This window comes from Tupaia chinensis, unplaced genomic scaffold, assembly GCF_000334495.1.
Source record: "Tupaia chinensis unplaced genomic scaffold, TupChi_1.0 Scaffold140391_1, whole genome shotgun sequence".
Lineage (NCBI taxonomy): Eukaryota > Metazoa > Chordata > Mammalia > Scandentia > Tupaiidae > Tupaia > Tupaia belangeri.
The window spans coordinates 94,733-104,445 of NW_006200268.1; positions in this window are offsets into that span (position 1 = coordinate 94,733).

The following is a 9,713-nucleotide window of genomic DNA, read 5'->3' on the forward strand; positions in this document are numbered from 1 at the left end:
GACACCAGGCAAAGACAGGCACTTGAAGTGGTATGTAGATGTGGTGAGGAGGGGAGCAAGTTTGTCTTAAAGTCCCTATAAACAACCCTGATATCCAAAGTTGAGTGGGAGAGGAGAAGAAAGATGGATACTGGTCCTGCAGAGACAGGAGCCTGGCAAGGCTGTGTACTTGAATCGGTATTTAGAAGACATAGGAGGGATGCAAGTTCATTATAACTCCCAAGACACAAACCCGAAGTACAAAGGCGAATGGATGAGGGGAAGAACTATGTGACCTGGCTCTAAGGTACTGCAGGTATAGATAAGCTGGTGTCCAGAAAGACTGTGTACTTGGAACAGTATCCAGTTGGGGTGGGGAGGGGTACAAGTTTGTCTTAAAGTCCCAAGATACAACCTGTGTCCAAAGGTGAGTGGGGAAGGGATGAGACATTGGTCCCTGCCATTAAGTCCTAAAGTCTAAAGGTGAGTGGGGGGAGGAAAGGAGACATGGGTCCAAGGTGTTAGGTCCTACAGAAACAGGCAGACTGGCGTCTGTCAAGGCCTTATGCTTTAACTGGTATACGGATGGCTTTGGGAGGGATGCAAATTTATCTTAAAGTCCCAAGACACAAATATTAAATCCTAAGGTGAGTGGGGGGCGGGGGTCTAAGCCATGGGTCTCAGTCATTATTCCTGCAAGCACAGGGAGCCTATCATCAAGACCTAGTGCTTCCTCCAGTATCTGTATGGGGGTGGTAGACAGCTAACTTCATCTCAAAGTCACAAGACACAAACCTGAAGTCCAAAGGTGAGTGAGTACGGGATAGACTTTGAGTCCTGGACCTCAGTGCCTGCAATAGCAGGTATCCTGTCATTGGCAAGGCTGTACCCTTTAACCAGTATCCAGATTGGGTAAATAGGGGTGCAAATTTTGTTTTAAAGTTGTAAGACACAATCCTGAAGTCCAAACATGAGTGGAGGAGGGTATAAGCCATGAGTCAAGCCATTAGGTCATCAGACCAAAGGTGAGTAGGGGAGGGGATAAGCCATAGTCTCTAGCCATTATGACCTGTAGAAAGAGGCAGCCTGGTGTCAGCAAAGTCATACATTTGAACTAGTACTGGGATGGATAGGGGTAGAGTGCAAGTTCATCTTAAAGTCCCAAGACACAAAACTTAAATCCAAACACTAACGGGGAATGTTATTTGCTACAGGTCCCAGCTATTAGCTCTTCCAGTCACAAGCAACCTGGTTTTGTGCAAGGCTGTGTTCTTGAATCAGTATCAGGGTGGAGGAGGGAGTGGTGCAAGCTCATTTTAAACTCCCAAGACAGAAACCTGAAGTGACCAGGTGAGTGGGGGAGTGGACAAGCCATGGGTCCTGCAGACACAGGCAACCTGTGTTCTGAAAGGTTGTGCACTTGAGCTGGTATCCAGATGAGGTGGATAGGGGCACAAGTTTATGTTAAAGTCCCAAGAAACAAACCTGCAGTAAAAAGGCATGTTGGGGAGGGGATGAGTCATGAGCTCTGGCAGTTAGGTCCTGTAGGCATTGGCAACCTGGTGTCCAGCAAGGCCATGCACTTGAATTAGTACCTGCTCGGAGTGGGGAATGGTGCAAGTTTGTCCTAAATTCTCAAGACACAAACCTGAAGTCCAGAGGAGAATAGGGGAGGCTATGATCCATGGGTGTGGCCATTAGTTCTTTATATCCAAGGATGATTGGGGGAGGGGATGAGCCATGAGTCTCTACCCTTAGGATCTGCTGACACAGGCAACTTTGTGTCTGGCAAGGCTGTGCACTTGAACCATTATTCAATTGGGTTGGAGTGGAGTGAAAATTAATCTTAAAGTCCCAATACACAAACTGAAATCCAAAAGTGAATGGGGGTAGGGATGAACCATGGGTCTTCTCAGTTAGGTCCTGCAAACACAGGCAGTACTGTGCCTTACAAGGTTATGCTCTAGAACGGTATCTGGATGATGTGGGGAGGGGCACAAGTTTGTCTCAAAGTCCCAAGAAATAATCCTGAAGTTTAAAGGTGAATTGAGGAGGGGTCGAGCCACAGGTTCTGTCCATTAGATCCTACAGCCACAGGCAACCTGGCATTTGGCAAGGTTGTGCCCTTGTTCCAGTATCCAGTTAGAGTGGGGAGGCGATGTGATTTTTGTCATAAAGTCCCAAGACATAAGCTTGAAGTCCAAAGTTAGTGATGGTAATGAGCCACAGGTCCTACCCATTAGGCCCTTCCTTGTGGCACAGGCAGCCTGGCATTAGCAGGACTGAGCACTTGAACAGGTATTCTGATGGGTTTGGGAAAGGTGCACATTTATCTTCAAGTCCAAAGCTACATTGGGGAGTGGATCAATCATACTTCCTGGTAGTCAGGTCCCAAGTCCAAAGACAAAGGGTAGAGGGGAGAGTGACTTGTTCTGGCTGTTAGGACCTGCAGGCACAGGCAGCCTACTGTCTGGCAAAGCTGTGTCTGGGACCAGTATCCAAATGGGGTGGGGAGGGGTGGAAGTTCATCTTAAAGTCCCAAGACACAAACCTTAAATCTGAAGGTGAGTGGGGAGATGTGATGAGCCATGGGTCCAGTCATTAGGTCCTGCAGGCAAAGGCAGCCTGGCATCCAGCAAGGCCATGCACTTGAACCTGTGTCCTTCCTTTTGGATCTTTAGAAACAATTTAAGTAGGTTAGAGGTTAACTATTCCTTAAATATTTTGTAGCATTCAGAAGTGAAGCCATATGGATGTGAGCTTTCTTCTTTGGGAAATTATTTACTACTATTTCAATCCCATGCCTTTTATAGGTCTATTCATGTTTTCTATGTCCTCCTGATTCAATATTGGTAGATGATACACTTTCAGGAATTTGTCCATCTTCACTATGCTCTCTTATTCATTGAAATATTGTCACTCATCTTCTGACAATATATAATATTTGTATTTCTACTGCGTCTGTAGATGTCTGTCAAGCCCATTCAATATATGGTACCACTTAGGTCCTGTATCTATTTTTTTTTTTTTGTCTAGAAGATCTGTTTAAAGGAGACAATGAGACATTGAAATCCCCAATAATTACAGTGTTACACCCTATCTCTCCTTTTAGTTTTCTTGGTATAGTACTCTCTTCAGAATCTCTTAAAGAGCTGGCCTATAGTTGTTAAATTCTTTCAGATTTTGTTTATCCAAGAATGTTTTTATCTTTTTTTTTCCCCATATAAAGGATAATCTTGCTGGGTATAGTATTCTTGGTTTAAATTGTTTTTCATTTAACTCTTTGACTATATTTACCATTCTTCCTTTCTGGCATTGTTTTTGACCAGAGGTCAGATGTTAGCATGATGGGATGACCTTTATAAGTAACTTGATGTTTCCCTCTTGCCAATTTAGTATCTTACCTTTGTCTCTTTTTTTGGCCAATCTGGCTATGATATGCCTTGGAGAGGATCTTCTTCAGTTGATTCTATTTGGGGTCCTATGTATTTCTTGGGTCTGAATACATGAGTGACTTTCTAAGTTTGGAAAGTTTTCTTCTAGGATTTTATGAAATAAATGATCAATGCCCTTATTTTTTTCTTTTTCTCCTGGTATACTAATTGCCTGGATATTGGGGTACTCAATGTTATCTATTATTTCTCAACACATTATCCTCATCTTCTTTGTTGTGTTCTCAGTCTTTTGATACTTTGTTCTAGGTCAGAGGTTTTTTCTTCTACATTCGAGATTCAATCATCTGCATGATCTTCAAGAGAAGTTTTAATGGTCTGTGTCATATTCTTCATCTCTAACAGTTCCATTTTAATTTTTATGGTATCTATTTCTTCTTTCAAATAAAAAAAAGACTTTCTCATCTCCTAGAGATCATTGTCTCTTTTCTCTTGCATCTCATTTAATTTAGTCACTGCAAATATTCTGAATTGCTTATCTGACATTTCTACAACTTCCATTTTGTTGTCTGTGGGTCATGTGGAATTGATGTTTCTCTTGGGGGAGAGACACTGTTACTTCCTCATATATTGTGCATTTAGAATTGTCCCTAGTATGTGATTCTCTGTATATTTCTTCCTAAAGTATTCAAGGTATCACTGAGCATTCAAAGGCGTGCAGGAGTAGAAAATTGTTGATCTCTTTTCTTCTTCTCCTTGTTTCTCACCACCACCCTGCACTCTTGTCACTGGTCCTGGGTAACCAAAATTCTCCCTGTTTCTGAAGTCCAAGGGGAAGTTTAGGAAGATGATCCATAGGTCTCAGCTGACAGGCCCATGCAGCAAACACAGGCTGAACATAAAGGAGCTGTATCTCATGCCTAAGCAAGGACTGGGCTGTGAAGAAACTGTGAAGCAAGGCTGACAATTTTGGGCTCCAGTTTCTAACTGTGTTCTGCTATACTGGTCTGCACTCAATTTCTCTGCCATGAGCTTTACTGTTAGTTATTATGGTACCCCGCAAGGGTAAAATAACACCCCCAGCCTTACTGCAACTTTACAATAAAGTCAATTAGTGATCCTGAAGGAACGTGGTTTCTTAAGGTGATAACAAGGATCAGGAAATTTGAGACTCCCCCACCTGCCTGTCTTAAACCAAATTAGCATATGTTAGGTTAAGGTAGTATAAGCCAAAATAGCATAAGTAGCATATGTAGACTAAGTTAGTTTAAGGCTAATTTTACCTAAATACTCCTTGTTAAAGCTGCAGGCCAAGTTAGCTTATGTTAGGCCAAGTTAGTGTAGCAACTGCCATGACAGGGACTCAAAGATAAAGCATAAGAATTCACTGATTAACAGACAAAACTCAGCAAATAAAATACAGGTTTTTAGAAGGTTAATAGAAGGACAGATCTGACTAACAGTGACAGAATAAACAAACCTGAGGGCTCCAGGGAAAAATTAACTATCTTAGCTGGGAGTTCTTATCTAGTTTGGGCAAGCAACAGATAGTCTTCAACTACAATGAGTTTCTCATCTGTGTGCTGTTAACTTCAAAAAACTGCTAATAAAACATCCTGTGTTGTCTCCTGAGCTACAAAATCCTTTCATCTAAAAAAGACCCTGTCTGGTAATCAAGATTTAAGAAGAAAATGCACCAGATGGACTCCTTCATTCTGAGGACTGTGTTTGGTTTCACCTGATCAAACAGAACAGTGCATCATGTTTTATGATTATTGTTTCCATACTTTGTATACCGTATTTCTTATAGTAAATCTTTTACTCCCCGCTCACCCCTCCTACTTCTGTAAAACAATGCTCAATAAATACATATATCTGATACCACTGAGGCTGCAGTCTTGAGCTGGCTCTGACTGTAGTCACCTAAGAACATGCTTAAGAGCATTGAAGTTTCAGCCTGAATTTCTGCTTACCCGCGTCACCTTCCTGTGTATGAGCTTCAACCCAACCTGGCTTGAGCAGGCTTCTGGCACTCAGCCATTAGGACATACAGCACAGACAGCCTGGCATCTGGCAAGGTTGTTTGCTTGAACGAGTATCCAGATGAGAAAAGGGGTGCACATCTTAAATCCCAAGACCCAAACCTCAAGTCCAAAGCTGAGTTTGGGGGAAGAGTGAGTCATGATCCTTAATATCAGGGCCTGAAGCCACAAGCAGCTTGGTGTCTGTCTAGGCTGTTTGCTTAAACCAGTATCCAGATGAGGCAAGGAGGTGCACAAGTTCATTGTAAAGTTCCAAGATACAAACCTAAAGTGGGAAGAGGAGATGAGCCATGGGTCCATTCTTTTAGGCCCTCCAGCCACAGGAGGAAGCTTGGAATCTGGCAAGTCCCTGTTTCTCTTGATTGTATAATTTAAACCTTTAACATTCAGTGTTGTTATTGATATTTCTAAATAGTCATACCATAAAATTGACTATTATCTTACTTGTTTTCTGTTCTCTTAGTTCTTCCTAGCACTCCCTTCAAAATTTTCTGAAGAACTGGCCTGGAGTTGGTAAATTGTTTCAGGCTTTGTTCATGCGAGGATGTTTATGTATTTTCTTCCTATATGAAGAATAATCTTGCCATCTATAATTTTAGTTGAAATTATTTTTCACTTAACACTTTTAATATATTTCCCCATTTTTTCTTTGCTTGACATATTTCTGATGATTGGTCCAGTGTTAGTGTGTTAGGATGTCTTTCACAAGTAACTTGACATTAACTCTCTTGCCAACTTTTGTATCTTGTCTTTGTCTGTGTTCTTAGCCAGTCTGGCTATGATATGTTATGGTGATCTTTTGGGTGATTCTTTTGGGATTCTATGTATTTCTTCAGTCTGGATATTCAAATGCTGGAAAGTTTTTCTCCCTGGATTTTATGGGATGGATTATCAATGCCCCTATTAGTTTCTACACATTCTAGGATACCAATTTTTCCAGATCCTTGGATCTTTAAAGGATTTTGTATTTCTCATATGTTATCTTAATTTGTAATTTTTTCTCCAGTCTTTCTGATGGTTTGTTCTAGGTCAGAAGATTTGTCTTCTACATCTGGGATTGAATCTTCTGCATGATCTAATCTACTTTTAATACTTTCAAGGGAGATTTTGCTTTTTGTGTTACAACCTTCATCTCTAACAGCTCTTTTAGATTCTTTTTATGGTGTATATTTCTTCTCTGAAATTGTAGAATGACTTCGTCATCTCCTGTAGTTCATGGTCTTTTTTCTCTTGCATCTCATTAACTTTTCCCACTATCTATTCTTGGATTGTTAATCTGACACTTTCGTAAGTTCCATTGCGCTGTCAGTGGATGATGCAGAATTGTTATTTTCCCTAGGGAGAGAGATATTTTGTTGGTTTCTCATGCTCTTGTCCCTTTGTGCTGGTTTCTGCTCATCTGATGAATTATACATTTCTTTCTAATTTCTTAGAGTTAATTTTGAGCATTTCAGTTATGCAGGAGGATGTGATCTGTGATCTCTTTGTAGCCCAGTCTCCCTGATACTTGTGTTGTAACCTGTACTTTTGTTACTGGGCAGGGTGTTCCAAATGACTCCCTGAATCTAGAGAATAGATGCACCTGAGTCTGTGCCACAGCATTTCAATTGAGAAAGTATGGGCTGCATACTGTGTACTTTATAAAAATAAAAAGTCTCTGATGTCAGGAGAAATTAGAGATTACTGAATGTACCAGAGCAGTTCAGTAAACAATTCACATTATTATTAACAGATAATAATATATTTTGTGTTCTACATGTTTCTTAGCTATTTGTCTTTATTGATTTCTTTTCTCATACTCTTCCCCTTTCTCATCCTCTCCCAACACTGTTTTCAGTATTCCTAACAATTTTTCAGGCTTCTATGGTATCTAATTTTTCAGTTTCCACCAGAGTCCAGACAGTTGGTATTACACTACGAGGTGACATACAATATCTCTCTTCATAGCCTGGCTTGCTTCAGTCACTTCACTTTCTATCAAATACCAAATTATTGTTTTTTTTTTTTTTAAGAGGTTTTTGCTATAGGGTGTATGGGCTCGCCAGACAGACAGAGAGAGACATAGAGACAGAAAGTGAGAAATCACCCCCCATGGGGGATGGTCACGCTGCAATCCCTTCTCCTCCATTCTCCTCTTGGGATCTTGGGCATGAATGCACATGTGCCCGATGTGAGTTTTAAGACACCGGGTCCAGGATGTGAACTGCTGTCGACTACTTGGGAGTCCAGCGACATAACCATTTATTGTTATGCTGGTTCCCAATTATTGTTGTTTTTTATGGAAGAGCACTACTCTATGGACTATATGAACCACAGTTTTTCAGTCCATCTGGTTTAAGACATTTGGAAAATTGTCAATAGTGCCAGAATAAATATAGATCCTATCCTTTGGGCAGATACTCAGGAGTGGAATTGCTGGATAATAAGTTAGTTCCACTGTGGAGCGCCCCTGCCCATCGCCTACAATGTTCGCCTTAAGATGGCGCATGGCGGAAGCTCACAAAGTACTCAAAGTGGTAAACAATTTTGAACTTTCAAGGGAGATTTTGCTTTTTGTGTTACAACCTTCATCTCTAACAGCTCTTTTAGATTCTTTTTATGGTGTATATTTCTTCTCTGAAATTGTAGAATGACTTCGTCATCTCCTGTAGTTCATGGTCTTTTTTCTCTTGCATCTCATTAACTTTTCCCACTATCTATTCTTGGATTGTTAATCTGACACTTTCGTAAGTTCCATTGCGCTGTCAGTGGATGATGCAGAATTGTTATTTTCCCTAGGGAGAGAGATATTTTGTTGGTTTCTCATGCTCTTGTCCCTTTGTGCTGGTTTCTGCTCATCTGATGAATTATACATTTCTTTCTAATTTCTTAGAGTTAATTTTGAGCATTTCAGTTATGCAGGAGGATGTGATCTGTGATCTCTTTGTAGCCCAGTCTCCCTGATACTTGTGTTGTAACCTGTACTTTTGTTACTGGGCAGGGTGTTCCAAATGACTCCCTGAATCTAGAGAATAGATGCACCTGAGTCTGTGCCACAGCATTTCAATTGAGAAAGTATGGGCTGCATACTGTGTACTTTATAAAAATAAAAAGTCTCTGATGTCAGGAGAAATTAGAGATTACTGAATGTACCAGAGCAGTTCAGTAAACAATTCACATTATTATTAACAGATAATAATATATTTTGTGTTCTACATGTTTCTTAGCTATTTGTCTTTATTGATTTCTTTTCTCATACTCTTCCCCTTTCTCATCCTCTCCCAACACTGTTTTCAGTATTCCTAACAATTTTTCAGGCTTCTATGGTATCTAATTTTTCAGTTTCCACCAGAGTCCAGACAGTTGGTATTACACTACGAGGTGACATACAATATCTCTCTTCATAGCCTGGCTTGCTTCAGTCACTTCACTTTCTATCAAATACCAAATTATTGTTTTTTTTTTTTTTAAGAGGTTTTTGCTATAGGGTGTATGGGCTCGCCAGACAGACAGAGAGAGACATAGAGACAGAAAGTGAGAAATCACCCCCCATGGGGGATGGTCACGCTGCAATCCCTTCTCCTCCATTCTCCTCTTGGGATCTTGGGCATGAATGCACATGTGCCCGATGTGAGTTTTAAGACACCGGGTCCAGGATGTGAACTGCTGTCGACTACTTGGGAGTCCAGCGACATAACCATTTATTGTTATGCTGGTTCCCAATTATTGTTGTTTTTTATGGAAGAGCACTACTCTATGGACTATATGAACCACAGTTTTTCAGTCCATCTGGTTTAAGACATTTGGAAAATTGTCAATAGTGCCAGAATAAATATAGATCCTATCCTTTGGGCAGATACTCAGGAGTGGAATTGCTGGATAATAAGTTAGTTCCACTGTGGAGCGCCCCTGCCCATCGCCTACAATGTTCGCCTTAAGATGGCGCATGGCGGAAGCTCACAAAGTACTCAAAGTGGTAAACAATTTTGAGGAAGTGGCATGCAGAGGGCATGGAGAGCACGGGAACATTGCATGCAACCAATCCTCTTGCGAGGGCTGGCTTCCGTACACGTGGACAGTGTGCTGATTGGCCGGGGTGCCTTTATAAGGGAAGCAAGCTCGCGGAAAGGGAAGAAGATTTGTAACACTCCTGGGGAACAATAAACCGCTTAGAAGAAGATCGTGGTTTGTCATTTGTAAATGCGACAAGTGGTGGCCCGTACGGGGAACTCTCTGCAGCCTTCATGACGATCAGAACTTCGGCGGTCCAGGGCAGTCGACTGGTAAGTCCTTGTGGGACTTGAAAATTCCTCTCCAACCT